Here is a 17578-nt window from a genome sequence, read left to right as displayed (position 1 = left end):
GTCAGTCCTAGTGTGTGTGTGTGTGTGTGTGTGTGTGTGTGTGTGTGTGTGTAAATGTGGACGTGAGGCATCTGTTTGCTCTGCAGTTTCCTCTGTCTGACCCTCACCGGCCCCACAGCCCCGCCCCTCAAACACACAGTCACGCCCCTCTAACCCACAGCCACGCCCCTCTAACCCACAGCCACGCCCCCACCTCACACTGCTTATAGACCCTTCAGCTAAACCCCACAGTCAGTCCGATCACCCCGACACCAAACCTCAAATTTCTACATGTGTTCATACCAAGCACATACAGGTGTTTATGATATAATAAAAAATTAAAATATCATTAAAAAGTTACTTTATTTCAGTAATTCAGTTAAAAATGTGAAACTCATTTATTACATAGATGTATTACACTCAGAGCCAATTACATTACTATAAATTACAGCCAATAAAAAAAAAAATCAGTGTCTCAGAAAATTAGAATTAGAATATTATATAAGAACAACTGGTACGTTTGACAGAGTGGGCATGGTGCCAAGTCCTGCTGGAAAATGGAATCCGCATCTCCATAAAAGTTGTCAGTAGAGGGAAGCATTAAGACTTTAGACTTTATATAACATAATTTACTGATGGTCAGCGATGGTTTATTATCCTTTATTATCCTTAACTGTGTGGAATGGCACAACCAGTGTACTGGTACATAATACATAATACAGGTAGGCAGGTAGGCAGGTAGGCTGTCTCTGCTGCAGTGCTGCTAGCCAATCAGAGTCAATATGTTTGCATGTATGAATATATTTATGAGCAAGAGCCGAAATCCTGTCTTTCTTCAGAGACCACTGATCCAGTGAACTAAAGCAGGGTTATACAGAAACACCGGAGCACATGGCATTTATTCATACTAGAGACCAGGGGTGGGCAATATTATATCGTATACAATATATCATGACACAGAAATACCATGACATTAAAAATCCATATCGTGATAATAGGGATGGTTTGTCTTAAACGTAGTCCATTATTTACTGTGAAGCTTTATGTGTATTTATTGTATAATTGTTTTAGTTTATAGTTTTTGTTTGCAGTTTAACATGCATGAAAATATTCTTCAATATATTTTGCTGCATTATATTATTTTATGCTATATTATTTATTTTGCCACATTTTGATTATACTGTTATACTATTCTACTATATTCCTGAAATTAATTAATTATTTTTCTGTTTTCCTATTTTGCCAAGTATATCGTTATCGCAAAAATACCCTGAAATATTGTGATATTATTTTAGAGCCATATCGCTCAGCCCTACCAGAGACACAACTAGACTGTTTAAAATGAATGAAACTAACGATGGAATGAGATGATCTTTAACAATGGTCAACACTTGACCATCTTGCCTATAAACTCTTCCAGCAGCCATTGGTCATTGGTTATTGGTTATTGGTCATTGGTCATTGGCCAGTGGTGCCAGAAAGCCCAAACCACTGCTGGTTCAGGATCCAGTGTTAGAGCCTCTGTGTTTGCACACCACCCCACTGAGTATTCCCATAACCCGCTGCCAAGCACAATAACCCACCGCGAGTAAAACCCAGCCGCAACACAAAGAGCTATTGTGTTTTTTTTCTTCTTCCTTTTCTCTTTCTTTTACTGATACTATTAACAATATCGAATGCTGAGCGTCGGGCCAGAATAAGCAGAGAGAAGTTCTGATCTGGGTACAGAGCAGAGCCTCTGCCTCGGCCGACGACGTCCCGCGGCCCACACTGCAAAGAAAACTGTTTTCCTTGGCTGCTTTTTCTTCATCATCCTACTCTCTCTCTCTCTTTCTCGCTCAGTAACAGCTGCTGACCTATTTAAGAAAAACACAAAAAGAGAAAGAGGGAGAGAAAACGTTTCACCTCCTGCACAGGAAGACTGCAGGCAGGGTTTCTGGCAGTAGAAATGTATATGCATTAAATGCGTTAAATGCGTTAAATGCACGAGCGCGAGAGTTTTCTGTGAGATGGCAAGGCTTTTAGCATGCTGTGGAGTTACACGAAAAACAGAGTTAAGAGAGGAAACACTATTTGGCTCCTTAAGTGTGTGTGTATATGAGTGTGAGCGAGAGCAAGCGAGAGCAAGCGCGAGAGAGCAGCAGCAGCAGCAGCAGCCGGTGAAAGGCGCGAGAGAAAGTGCTTGAAGGACTGGAGCTTTCACTGCCTCACTAAGAGCCTGGGAAGGTTTCCTCGGGGGTTACCAAATACAGCTTTGATTTCAGATAAACGCTCGCGCCGCGTGACGCCTTTTGATCACGCTGTCAAACGCCGCGTGAGTCACGCAGGTGCTACAGCCGAGGAAAACAGACGAAGTAACTGATCCTGAACAATAAATGTTGCTCAGTTTCCTCAAATTCCTTCTCACCTCGGAGAGCGCGAAGAGCACGACTGCATGACATGAACAAAATATTCTAATAGAAGTGTAAAAAAACAGGTTTTTCCATATAAAATATGAATGGAGTGGTCTAGTGGACTAATGCACTGCTACAATGATGCGCTGCTTTGGCATCAGCAGCCAGAGTCAGAGCGAGCAGAGCTGGTCTTGATTTTTTTTTTGCTGGATAGGTACAATAAATAATGCTTCTAGAGTAATGCTGGTCAGCACAGGCTTCTGTTAGCTGATGTTTCCCGAGCTGGGGATTCACTGCTTTCCTTATAGAGCACTGGATACCCAGTGATGTTGCATCATTACAATCCACTGCACTGTCCACCGTCTGTGGTAATGCCTTGTATGATGTATTTCTACATCTAAATGTTAAATTCCCAAACAAGCGTAGAAATAGAAAGTTCTATCCATCAGACACCCACTACCAGGCCTCACTCAAACTCCCATAATTAACATAGCCTTGCCATGAGCATGTTGGGCACCCAGCAGACTCTATTAATCAGCTGCTAAACGTCTGTAAGTGTGGTTTAATGTCTTTGCCTTGAGATCCGGACATGGAGCGGATCTATCCTCATCTTTCAGCTCTTGTGGGCCTGAGCTGGAGGGAACCTAACATGGTGGTTTAAATCCCTGTCATGTAGCTTCCCATCAGCAGTCGGAGCCCTGAGAGAGCACAACTGGCCTTGTAATTAGAGGAGCTACACAATGCAAAATAATACACTGAAGTGTCAAAAGACATGGGACACTGGGACCGCCCACAGTTGTGTATGTTGTCAGGTGTTATCTTGTGAGTAAGCTTGAACCCTAGCCAGCATGCTCATTGCAAGGCAGCGTGGTAAATTATGTCGCTGTCCAAAGAAAAACAAGTGTGTTAATTTTTGTTGATTTTAAGTTTACTACAACATTTGAACTGAAACTGTCCTTTACACTGTTTCAAAATGTCTTAATGAATGAATCTGAATAGAAATACTTCAAAATGACCTGAAATAAACTCTTTTTACATTGACTTTCATTACAGTTAACAAGGTTTTATCTCTCTCCTGTTAAAGCTGCTGTTTTGGAGATACATGGTTTTACAAATAAAAATAAGCAGATATAGTAAATGCAGTGTCGTGGCTGCGAGCAGTGAACACTGCACAGACTACACTCAGTGTGTAAACAGCATCGAGCAGCAGCAGAGACAGTATTTGCTCATAGCAGTAATTATTAACTGGAAAATATATCAGATTAAACTGCCCATTATCAGCAGTTTAGTTTAATAAGAAAAAAAAAAATTTGATAGCCGGGTTGGATAGAGACCGGACCACGTTCTCACCACAAGCGAACCACTCCAGGAAATAAAATCTGCATGTTGGGCGGAGCAGATTTCGGCAGAAGTTGGCGTCAAACTTGGTTGCGTAATTAATTGCGTAAAAAAATGAATTAAACCTATTACTGTTTCCAAATTAATCGCATGCGTTAATGTTAACGTTTAATCGAGAAAAGCTTATATATTAGAAAAATACTGAGAAAACAAAAGCTGCTACAGCTAAAAGCTACAAACTCATCGTCCTGAAAGCCACCCAGACGGAGCTTCCATTAAGCGTGACTATGCAGAATTGAAGGAATCAGTATGCAAGACCCAATGTGTTCCTGCCTGTGTGTGGTTTGCGTTTCATCTGTTTTTCCAGCTCTCCCCACCTCTGTCTCTCTAAGTGTGTGTGTGTGTCTTTGTCCTGCTGCCAGACAGAAAGGAAAAGCACAGGCCAGATTCAGCTTTAAAAGCACAACAAACTCAGGTCAAACCCCCACCCTGACTGCACCCCCCCACCTCCACCTCCACCCTCCAATAACCCCTCCTCCTTTACTCCAGCAGCCACCCCGGAACATTCTGGACGCTCTGCAGCCGAAGACTCGTAAAACTACAGCAGAACACCACCAGCAGCAACAGCAGCCATAACATTAACACCACCTCCTTTTTATTCCTTGTGTATCAGCTACCTGGTGCATATATAAGACATTTATATAAGGAATTGTATAATAACTACAGACAGTAGTTCTGTAGCCGATTCTTTGCATATTTTATGATTATTATCATCCTTCTTTCACTCTGTTCTTCTTTAAACAGGAGTGACCACCACAGAGGTGGTTCAATTGAGCAGGTGTGAAAACAGTAATCAAACTTTGGAGTGGTTCAATTGTGGTGAGAACATGATTTGGTCTCAATTAGACCCATCTGTCAAATATGCTCCTTTTAGTTGCGATAAACTGCTGATAAGATGCAGTTTAATCTGATATATTAGCCAAATATTGCAAAAAAAAACTCTCTCCATGTTGTTTACACACTATAAGTACGGTATGTGCAGCATTCACTGCTCACAGCCACACGACTATGTTTAATACATGTACATCTGTGCTACAAAGTAGTTTCACACTGCACAGATAGTTATACAGTCTGAACGCAGACTCAGGTAGCTGCACCGTTAAAATAGCAATTTGCCAAAGTCAGAGGTCACCTGGAAGATCAGATCTCTCTCCCTTCCATCACTGATATCTACACCAAAAGATGCATCCAAAAAGCCACCAGTAGCGTTGTAGACGACCCCACCCATCCCTTTACATTGTCTCTTAACTCTGATGCCATCTGGCAGAAGATACCAGAAAATCTGAGTCTCCAATACAAGACTCTGCAACAGCTTCTTCCCACAGACCATCAGACTTTTGTTGCATGTTTGCACCTTGTTTGTCTATGATGTACTGTTTACTCCATGATGCACTATGGGTCTAGAGGATACTGTGAGGCCCTGGCCACTGAAGAACAGACATAGCACACAGAAAATATAAGGAGGTGGTTTTAATGTTATGGCTGATAAATGTACACTAATACAAGAGTACAGGAACACTAAGTCGGGGGCAGTGCTGCTGTGTGTGATCTGGGAGAGCAGGGAGGAAGTTGTTGGCTGTGTTTTAACAGCAGCGCACTCACACAGTCACTGAGTGCTTCCTTCCTGAGTCATCAACAACACCTACACACACACACGCACACACACACACACACACACACAACCCTCCAAACTGAGGTTTATAACTCCCACAGTACATTAATAAAAAATGTTGTTACCTTTATTTTAATAATTATGTTATCTGTTAACAGACAATATGTCCAAATCTTTGTGGAAACCCATTTGACATATGTGCAAAGCCAGCCACAAAGCCAAGGACTAAACCAGCCTCAATACCAGTCACCAAACCCAACCTTAATGCCAGACACCAAACCCAACCTTAATGCCAGACACCAAACCAGCCTCAATACCAGTCACCAAACCCAACCTTAATGCCAGACACCAAACCAGCCTCAATACCAGTCACCAAACCCAACCTTAATGCCAGACACCAAACCAGCCTCAAAACCAGCCACCAAACCCAGCCACCAAACCCAGCCACTAAAGCCAGCCACCAAACCCAGCCACCAAACCCAGCCACCAAACCCAGCCACCAAACCCAGCCACCAAACCCAGCCACCAAACCCAGCCTGAATGCCAGCCATCAAACCCAGTCACCAAATCATCCTCAATGCCAGCCACCAAACCCAGCCTCAATGGCAGCCTCAATGGCAGCCTCAATGGCAGCCTCAATACCTAGCCACCAAGCCTAGCCACCAAGCCTAGCCACCAAGCCTAGCCACCAAAACCCAGCCACCAAAACCCAGCCACCAAAACCCAGCCACCAAAACCCAGCCACCAAAACCCAGCCACCAAAACCCAGCCACACTTCGCGTGTTATGCAAATCCATTAGCTCAAGTAACGTTCAATCAGCCATTCATTTAAACTCACTGTTAAACTGTTTTACCTTTTACAACAATATTGTCCAGTTGACACCAAAACCAGCCACCAAAACCAGCCACCAAAACCAGCCACCAAAACCAGCCACACTTTGCATGTTATGCACATTCATTAGCTGTAGACAGTGACTCAAGTAACGTTCAATCAGGGTTTGCAAGGCTCACCTAAGCCTAACCTAAAGGACTTTGCAACAGCTTCCTCCCACAGACCATCAGAATCCTCAACAAACAGAGACGGAGCTGCACTGTCCTGCCTTAAACTGTATTATCTTGTGAAACAATATTGTTCAGTTGGTCACAAAAACCAGCCAAAATACCCAGCCACAAAAACAGCCACAAAACCAGCCACACTTTGTGGGTTTTGCACCTTTATTGGCAGTAGCACTAACGTCCAGCCACCGGGCCGTCAGTATTCAGTATAGGTCCTCCTCAGGTCTTGATGACTACCTCATGGTGCTTTGTCATATTTTTTTTTCATGCTTTCTTAAAATGACCTAAGTGAACCTCCTCCCACACATCCCTCACTGCTGTCCACACACCACCTGTAGTGCTTTACACACGTGTTCTTCACACAGTTCCTCCAGCTTTCTGCTCCCAGCTTGTAGAAGTGGTGAGAGAGCCTCTTCATTCCTCAACACACTTCATGGCTTGATGAGAGAGTGAACGGTGTGTTCCCTCCCCTCCCTATACGCATTCATACACAATGCTCCTGCTGCAACACCAGCATCTATTCGTTTTATTATAATTAATAGCCTCCTCCTTCCAGCTGTGCTCTCACAGGCTCTTCCCTCTGGCCAGAGCTGCAACCACACAGTGAAAGAAGAGCAGAAAGCGTCCAGGAAGTGCAGTTAAACAAACGCTTCATTCAGAACACGGCAATAACTCCAGATAACGCAGATAGAGTTCCCCCTGTAATAAGCAGGTAATGCAATACCTCATTTAGCAACACATTAGAAGGACTTTGGATTAAAGCAGATTTGCAAGTCGGAAGCCGAGCGCAGTGCGAACTCTCGCCCCGCCGTCGCTCAGGCTGGTCTCAATCGGGTCCTGTGATATCAGCCAGCGCTGCAGAGCGTGCAGTCTGTGCGGATCTTTGCGGGGACTGCTAATTCAGCTCTGTTTGAAATTCACAACAGTCGGGGGGGCGGAGGGAGGCAGAGATTACTGAGACAAAGACTAAACGGCGGGAACAATGCAAATTGTGCTTCGGCACGTGGGATCTCCCACAGCTATTACCCCCCGAAGAATGGGGCTAATTACATTATTACAATGAGCTGTCTGATCAGTCGACAGTGAAGCTTAAATTGGGGAGGGTGGGGGTTTGGGGGGTGGTGTGGGTGGTTGGGGGTGGTGTACTCTGTGTAAACTGCCTAAAACGCAGCCAAGGACAGCAGGACATTAGCAAAAGCAAAGTCTATCATTTATAACAATCCAAAAAAATAAATAAATGTTATTTATTGTTGATGATTATGGCTTACAGCCAAAAATCAATGTCTCAGAAAATTAGAATTAGAACATAAAACCAATAAGTACTTTTAGCAGTGTGGGCAGTGTGCCAAGTCCTGCTGGAAAATGAAATCCAAACAAAACATCAAACAGCTCGGAATCAATTTTGATATCAAAATTAGAGACCAAGTAAAAAAATGATGAGTTTCTTGAATTTTACCAAATTGAAAACCTGAAGATGGATGATCACAAGCCATCAAAACAAGCTGAACTGCTTAAATTTTTGCACCAGGAGCAAAGCAGTTTTCCAAAAGCAGTGTGTAAGACTGGTGGAGGAGAACATGAACAGGATGCATGAAACCACCAAAGCCACCCAACCAAGCCACCCAACCAAGCCAACAAACCAAGCCACCAAACCCAGCCTCAATACCAGCCACCAAACCAACCTCAATGCCAGCCACCAAACCAGCCACTAAACCAGCCTCAAAACCAAGCCACCAAACCAAGCCACCAAACCCAGTCTCAACACCAGCCACCAAACCAACCTCAATGCCAGCCACCAAACCAGCCACCAAACCAAGCCACCAAACCAACAAACCCAGTCTCAATGCCAGCCACCAAACCCAGCCTCAATACCAGCCACAATATGCAGCCACTAAAAACTGTTGATTTGTGAACTCTTATAACTTAAATATGAATGAATATGAACTTGTCTTCTTTGCATTATTTGAGGTCTGGAAGTCTGGGAGAAATGTTGTTCTGTAGTTTATAGAATAAATCAACAATGTTTTTCAACATTTTACTCAAACATAAAGCTATAAATAGCAAAATCAGAGAAACTGATTCAGAAACTGAAGTGATTATTTAATTTTTTAAATAAAAATTGTATATCGTATCAAGCAAAATCAAGAAACCATGCAAGATATTTTGGCCATATCGTCCAGAACTAAAGGAAATCCCACACATTTCAGCACAGCAGCCACCGCTGTACCCCGTCTACCACAGACTGATATCCAGACTGAAGGCCTGCGCTCAGATCACCACCTCAGCAGGTCAGATATCAGATATCAGAGCCTATAAATATAATAACCCTGCGATAGCCCTCCTGTACTGAGACTCTCGGCTGGTGGGCGGGGGTTAAATGAGTCTCAGACGAACATGATAATTAGCTGAAGTGTCTCCCACCCCCCCTCCAATCAGATCCACTGTAGTGCGGGGGTCTGCCAACCTGCGGAGAGGAGACGACGGCGTGCTCCTCTCGGCTCGACTAAAAATAATCTGACCTTGGTTGATCCGACACTGCTGCACACCTACAACTCACTTAATCACTCCCTCACTCGTTCACCACTCTACTCTGATACCTTTCTATCCAATAACAAAGCACTAGTGATCAATTCACCAAGTTTATCAGAAGATCTACAGTTCGAATCCTGGTCATGCATCTTGCAATCAGCTGCCAGAGTGCTGAGAGAGCACAATTGGTCTCTCTTGCTCTCTCTCTGGGTGGGTACAGTAGATGGTACTCTTTCCCCTATTCATCACTCCTAGGGTGATGTGGATCAGCATAAGGCTGCATCTGTGAGCTGGTGTATGATGTATGTTGGAGTTTTGAGTATCATATTTTTTGCACTATAAGGTGCACTGGATGAGGCACATTAGGAGACACTAGTAGGGAACAGGTGTGTCGCAATGTTTTCCTTCTAATTCAGCAGGTAAAGCTAAGCTAAGTACAGCTAAGTAAACAAAACTGCAATTCTCAGAAAAAAAAAATAATAATAAAAAATTCAGTCAGACAAATTAAACAAGCTCTACACAGATTTTTCTCCTGGAATCTGTTGTACTGTTTATTTGGGTGAGTAAAGCGCTTCTGTTTACTTACAGTAAACTTAGACTGGAGCTGGAGCATTAGCCACATTAGCAGCTAACCGCTAGCAGCAATGCTAAAGCTGCTCCAGCAGTACTAGCTAAGTTTAGTAGCAAGCTACAAGCCAATAATACTCACCTCTGAATAGCTAAAGAGCTAGTGCTTAGCGCAGTTAGAGGGCAATGCTAATGCTAGTTATCCAAAAGCAGTGTGTAAGACTGGTGGAGGAGAACATGATGCCAAGATACATGAAAACTGTGATTAAAAACCAGGGTTATTCCACCAAATAAAAACTGGGGCATTATCAGCTAACTGCTAGCTCCATCAGTGCTAGCTAGGGTTAGCAGCAGCTTACAGGCTGATAATACTCACCTCTGGATAGCCAAAGAGCTAGTGCTTAGCGCAGTTAGCGGCTAATGTTAACGCTGCTTCAGAAGTGCTAGCCAGGGTTAGCAGCAGCCCAATTATACTCACCTATGAACAGCCAAAGAGCTAGTGCTAATGCTAACACTGCTGGAGAACTAAACAGTCTTGTGTAAAACTCTGTACTTCAGCAGAGTGGCTTAACTGCTCCTTATTACCTGACTGATAAAATGTATAAATAAAGCGCAATTTTGGGAAAATTAAAGATATTTGAAGTGTGTCTTATAGTGCGAAAAATATAGTATATGTGGTAAACTATGGTAAACTTATTTCATACAGGCAACTGGATACTCAACATGGCACCTCATGGCAAAGAACTCTCTCAGAATGTGAGAAAAATAATTGTAGCTCTCCACAAAGATGGTCTATACAGCTATAATATTATTACACAACTATTCACCCAGCGCTCTCAAACACAGCCTTGTTCCAAAAAAGGAAAGCAGTCAGTTATCTCCAGCGATAGACGAGTTGTTTTATGGCTATGGGAACAGCTGTGCTTTACACACTCCAACCAAAACACAGGAAGCCAACTCTCTCCAAATGGTTGTAGTACAGCATGAGTGCATACAGCTAATAGATCTTATCTGAGAGAGGAGGAAACTACATTTCAATGGTCAAGAAAAGAGCTTTCCTCTATATATTCTTCTATAAATACGTGTTTGGGTGATTTTTATCGCTGTTAAAAGCATTTTAAGTAAAGGTTTAACCCTCTATTGCATGAACAACTTTTTAAACATCATATATTTTTTTAATTGTGTTTTTGTGACTTCAAATTGGTTAAATAATTCAAATTAAAACAAAAATCATAAAAAAATTTTTTTGGGGGGGTACTTGGTAATTTGTTGCCATATGGCAACAACGCGGGTTCGGTGAACATGCTCTAAGGATGAAAATGAAGAAGTTTTAGCTGACTGATACAATACATGCAGAAAAACAGCTATTGAACTATCACTTTCCATAACAAACCATTTGCAAAAAAATTTTTTTCTGATCAGGAAATTAATATATTTGTTAATATATCATATGAAAATAGCATAATGTTAAGAAATTAAATATGTTTTCAAGTTAAAATCATATACCTATCTGCAAATACAGTGCCAGGATAGCCCTGTCCTATGTAACTCAATGGGAGCCCATTAGGATACATGTATAGAATGAATGTCACTGTATGCATGTTGTTGCCATATGGCAACAAATTCATTTTTGCCTTTTACAGAGAAAGTATAACTTTATATTTGGATTAAATGATAAAAAATGAAAGCTTACTTTCCCCAGATTTATGTTGAATTTTTTTATGATCAAAATATGTCTTGAAGTTTGAAAACTAGCAATGTATAGGTTCCCACTTTGACGTGACCTTCACAGTGTGGCGCATCCACATGGAAAGGGTTGGCAAACAGGATTTCCTGATTAACTGATGTCATCAAACTGATAAATATTTCAAAAGTAAAGTCCCATTTTCACACAAAATGGGAAAAGTGGTGGATATTATGTCATTCTCTATTGAAAATACTCATAAAAAGAATTTGTTGCCATATGGCAACAACATGCAATAGAGGGTTAAGTTCAGGGCTTTCTATGTAAATTATAATGAGTAATCTATTGATTACTTTGGGATCTGATGTAATCACTGAGGCCAAACAATAAAACTGGACTTCACCCTTTATCTGCAGTTTTATCTACCTGTAGTTTAGGAATAAGACGCAATGTTCAGGGGTCATGTTGACCAATGAAATCTACCATAAGCTTAATTTATGACTGATGATTATGATTAAGATTTACAAAATATATATCTAATCATCTGAGCAGATTTCCATCCAGTTGACACAATCACAATTTCTTCCCAATATATACATTATCTCACAAAATGTAATTCACCCCTCACATATCGTATATATATTTCATTATATATTTTTATGGGACGAGACTATAAACATAAAAAATTATATATTAGAGTAGTCAGTGTGTATATACAGCTTGTATAGCAGTATAGATTCACTGTTTTCTTAACCTATTGATGAGCAACATGGTTAAACATGACCCTAATTCATTTTCTTACCTTTTTTTTTTACATTAATATATTGCTGAGAGTTTTTTTTATATAATCTAGTTTAGCAATTCATTAGAATTTAAAGTATTTCCTAATTTACTTGTTTTTAATCACCATACATCCTTTTTTTGTCGTAACGTTCTTATGACTCGTGTGTAAACCTAATATAAAAATACAAAACCTTCTTCATAAAGTGTAAAAAAAAAAAATAATAAAATAAAAATAAATATATAAATAGCATAGAAAATGAATTTACATTTTTGGGTCATTTTTGACTGGTGTGTGTTTACACACTGAATTGAATATATTTTGTTAACTGGAGAAAGAAGAGAATTGTTGCTGATTTTAATACTGTAACGCCTCTAATGGCCTTAATAATATCATATTGTAAATCGATATTAAAAATTAAAAGTATCTCCAAAACACCAACTTCACAGGAGTACAAAATACTTTACTTCAGGTCATTTTTGAGAATTTCTATTGGGCCATTAAATTTAGCAATTTTTACAGTGTAAGGGACAGTTTGCTTGTACAAATTGTTCAACTATAGTGTACAACATGTTATGACATGTTTTCATGACAGACCTTTATATAAAAATAAATAAATAAATAAATAATAAAAAAGACACTTGGGGTTAACTACTTGAAACTACGCTTTTGGAATGCACCGTATCTTGAATTCATACTGTCTGCCATCAAATAATAGTAACTAAAAGTAACATCAAAAGTGAGAAATGCTGTAATTATGTATTATCTGCTGTTGTTTATGCTGTTCCAGGCTTTTCTAATGTGGGGTTGTGGTTAAAATAAAGATCTTTCTCCTGTTTTCAGGCATTTGGCCAGTTTTCTTGTGCAGACTGACTTAATGTAATAAGTGCTGATCGCCCGGGTCTCCACCTATCGGCACAATTTGTTCAAGTGAAATATTGCACAAGAGTTCTCACGCCCGCCAGGCACCACTGTCTCTCTCTCCGTCTGTCTGTTTGTCTGTCTGCAAGTCGTTCATCACTTCACAGCTCTACCTTATACTGTAGTTTAAGAGAGAGGGGAAAACTGAGGGTTTGAGTTCTGTTGAATTCAGTTTACTTCTACTCCAAAGAAGCAGATACAAAAAAGCTAGCCAGTTAGCATAGCAAGCTAACACACTGGAGTAATGATTGCTCAGCTCTGAGGAGTCAAATGCTTGTCTCAGTCTGTCCTGCCTTGAGAAAAAGGAGATCAGCACTTTATCTGAGGAGCTCCTGCTGCTGTTCTTTTCTGTATGAGTGTTTTTATTTTATCTGACCATGTAAAATAGAAAAACAACAGTAGATAACTCAGCCTGTAATTTTTTTTCCCCTCAGAGGACGTCTGAGAAAAACACGTATATGGTCGTTCTGGATGGGAATAAAATCACAGAGGATAAAAAAAAAAAACATAAAAGAGAAAATTACCCCTAATCCCATTCAGATATGGCTTTAGAGGTATTGGTCACGTCGTTATACGTTCTCTCCACCCGTTAGAGATTCAGATCTTAAATCACAGATCAAGCTCGAAGTCATCCGGACGGGTGTGTGTGTGTGTGTGTGTGTGTGTGTGTGTGTGTGTGCACGAGTATTATAATCAAAATCACTAAAACATGATTCATTCATTCATTATGTCTGAGATCTTTCCTTCCCATTCGCAAACTCTCATCACCGTGGTTTTCTCGGACTTGCAGCGGCACGTCTAGAAGTTTGCGTTGTGTAATCCTACAGTAACGGCCCCGGCATTCCTGCCACCAGCACGTCCTCAGCCTTCAACTGCCACTCGGGAGGGGCAGCGGCAGCTTCCCACAACTACAAACAGCTCCAGGATAATAATCACCTCCTCATCCCCCCATCTTTCAAACGACAGCTCAATGTGAAGAGAGAAGAGGCCGTTCACTGTTTACTAGGGGTGTGCCATTTCGTATCGTACGTGATACCACCAAAAAAAAAAAAAAATATCTTGAACGATATTATTTCTTTAATTCTGGATATATGGAGATATTTGGAGTGCATTATTATTAGTATCATAACATTCTGGATCATCTTTTTGACCTCCAGGCTCGAGACCATGACATAATTTAGATCGATTTCGATAAAATATCGAAATCGTGACACCCCTAGCATGCAATAATGAAATTCAAAATAATTTTTCCATTTCAGTCTTTTGTCGTATCGCCAAAAGTATCGTTATCGTGAAAATACCATGAAATATCATGATATTATTATAGAGCCATATAGCCCACTCCTACTGTTTACACCAGTAAAGCACAGACAGAGAGAGAGAGAGAGAGAGAGAGAGAGAGAGAGAAAGAGAGAAAAAGAGAGAGAGAGAGAGAAAGAGAGAGAAAGAGAGAGAGCATGCTGGGCTGAGTCAGGAGAAAAGCAGTACTTCTTATTCAGCAGAGATATCATCATCATCATCATTCTACTCAGCTGAACTCAAAAAGATCAAAGAACATCACAGGTTTTTATCACAGGCTACTGAAAACACACCTGCTAGTGTTTGTTGCCCCAACCTCAATAATGGAGCCAATGAAAAGCGTGTCTGACGACACACAGAGCGTTTAGAGCTTCCTGCTGAGAGCGAGACCAAAGACAGACACGAGTTTAACACCTAGCAGAAAAGAAACACGCCAAAAAAAATCATAGAATTATTAGATATTAATGTTAAATTAAAATTATTATGTGGGTTTGTATTAGCACTTATCAATATACATATTAAAGTGGAGAAAAATAGATAATAGATGCACGTTAGGAGGCTCAACCAACAACTTTTACATTTTAACTATGGGATGCTTTTTTGTTTAATGCTGAGCAATTATTACTGCCTGCTATTAAAGAATAAACAGTATAAAATGTTCTCTTTAACGTAGTGGTTTAACATTTAATTTGATTTTATTTAGTTATTTTTATAATGTTATCCAGATTATGTAGGAACACAAATAAGGAATCATGTAGTAACTTAAAAGTAAAAAACGAACCAAAATACTCTGTGAAGAAGCATTTAGGTGCTCTGTTTTATCTGGAGAGCTGTTAAACTGCAGTTTCTGAGGCTGGCAACTGTGATGATCTTATAATCTATTTAACAGAGGAAACTCTTGCTCTTCCTTTCCTGAGGTGTTCCTGATGAGAGCCAGTTCTATCATAACGTTTCTGATCATGTCAACTAAGCAACTTTGCTCACGATTTTGTTTTTTTCATAGCTTGGATGACATTAGTATTAATCTAAAATATAGATTTTATTTTAATTTAAAAATATGCAAATGCCAAAGAGCAATTCTCTTATTTCAGAAATATCTGTAATTCAACATCCTAGAGTAGACATCGTCTGAACTACTTGATCTAAACACATCAATCCTGCCACATTTATGTCTTCAAAATGATGACTCAATTTTTTTCTTTAAATTTTCATAAAACTAAGATGTTAATGGAAATCAATTATTACAGTTTTTTATTTACCTTTTAGAAGTTGCAGCTATGGAACAGCCAAACGTAATGCAACATTTTCAGCAATTAGTAATCAGGAGAATTTATAGGACTCCTTCCAGGCCAAATATTTGGCTTACTTTGTATTATTTTCACCTGTAATCTGAATATTATTAATACTGTGTCCCTGTTATTGAATGCATTAATCTGTTATTTCCTCCCCTTCTCTCCTCTAGCGCTCCCAATCCCTGTTGTTGTGGCGCTGCCACTATAATCGGGAGATCGCTGGTTCGAATCCCCGTTATGCAGCTTGCCATCAGCTGGAGCCGGAGCCTGAGCCCTGAGAAAGCACAACTGGCCTCGCTCTCTCTCCACTCATCATTCCTAGGGTGATGTGGATCAGCACATTGTAAGCTGCGTCTGTGAGCTCTTGTATCAGAACAGAGTCACTGTGCTTTCCTTCGAGCGGTGGTGGCTGACTTTATATGCTAGTCTTCACCCTCCTGGTGTTGTAGCGTCACTCGTGATGGAGGATACACAGCTGAGTTACAGCTGAATGGGTGGTCTAGCAAAATCAGGGTGGAAAAATAAAAGTCGTTCATCACAAGAACCATTTGAAGCTCTTTTATTTGTAAGAGTGAACACATCTCAGGTTTAAATAGTACAAACTATTTAAACATTTTCATACAGACCTCAATTTCCAAGGCTATGATTTGTAGCATCACAAGATAAGGCTATGTTTAAGTGTGGGTTTGTGTGGTTTAGTGTGTGTGTTCATGAGAGAATGACTAATTATGTCTGGGTCTACCAGGAGGGCCTGTTCTTTGAGACTGTTGGTAAATATGTCTGGGCTGAGTCTCTTATCACACAGCTCGCAGGTTCTGAGCGCCGCCGCCGCCGCAGTGTGTTTGATGCTGTCAGTCAGAGACGTTACATAAGAACCTCTTTTCCCCCAACGAGCCGACGGAAGATCCAATCCGGATTACTCTGATCAAAACAGCTGCTTTTCAAAGAGGCCTGACCTGCTGCCATTGTGCGAGGTGGGCCGTTCCTTTCAGAGCGCTGAATTGAAGAAGGAGAGAAAAAAAGAAAAGAAAACGGAAACAGTTTTCTGCTTTCTCTCATGCCCCAAATGTAGACCAGCCGGGACGTGCTCAGTGTCTGAAATCTGCTGCTTTATCTCAGCACCACGCTGATGTAAGAGCCGAGACTTAAAAGTGGCTTAGAATGAGTTAGAATGAGAACTTTAGAGAACCCGACTGTTAGCACTGAGCATGCCTGAACTACAAACATGCTTTAAAACAGAGCCACTAAACCAGAAACCATTTTTTTTTTGCATTAATGTCTTTATTTGACGTAATAAATCAAGTCCAATAAAACGCTTTTATTGTGGTCATTTCTGTCTCTGCAGCGCCATCCCAGGTTCAACTGTGCTATAGGAGTGGATGATGTGCTGCTGCTGCAGCTCAGCCAATCACAGCTCTCCTTCCAGCCCCGCCTCTAAACCCATACATCACCCAGTGCCTCTTCTCTTTTCAGTGCTTTTTTTTCTGCTTTCTCTCATGCCCCAAATGTAGACCAGCCGAGACGTGCTGAGCATGCCTAAACTACAAACATGCTTTAAAACAGAGCAACTAAACCAAAAATCATATTTTTTTTGCATTAATGAGTTTTTATTGTGGTAATTTCTGCCTCTGCAGCGTCCTCTCAGGTTCAACTGTGCTATAAGTGTGCAAATGAGACAATCAATCAATAATCCCCCCCCCCCGCTGACGACGCCCAACCTGCTGCTGCTGCAGCTCAGCCAATCAGCCCTCCCTCCAGCCCCGCCTCTAAACCCATACATCACCCAGTGCCTCTCCCAAGCTACTCCTCCCTTTAAAATAAAGCTGAGCAATGATAAATGTTGTGACAAATAGTTACGACTTTTCTTAACGCATTAGCTATATGCTATATGCTATACGCTTTTTCCACACATATTTAGAATAGCATTCTTTATAACGACATTTAAAGTTGCGTCATCGTTGTTTAAAGAGAGTAATTAGTAATTAGAATATCAGAACACTGTTTTTACAGCATATCGTCAGGCTTTACTTTAAAACCATGTTAAGTTTCAAATCATTAAATCCATTC

At 40.7% G+C, this 17578-nt stretch overlaps 1 protein-coding gene across 5 annotated transcripts in view; it reads right to left on the bottom strand.

The window, feature by feature from the left end:
• Nucleotides 1–17578, bottom strand: part of lrp1ab (low density lipoprotein receptor-related protein 1Ab) — a 175206-nt gene that overhangs the window by 116688 nt on the left and 40940 nt on the right. The window lies entirely within an intron of this gene.

Source organism: Astyanax mexicanus, chromosome 13, assembly GCF_023375975.1.
Source record: "Astyanax mexicanus isolate ESR-SI-001 chromosome 13, AstMex3_surface, whole genome shotgun sequence".
NCBI lineage: Eukaryota > Metazoa > Chordata > Actinopteri > Characiformes > Acestrorhamphidae > Astyanax > Astyanax mexicanus.
The sequence above is the reverse complement of the archived record's forward strand: the minus strand, read 5'-3'. Positions and strand labels throughout refer to the sequence as shown.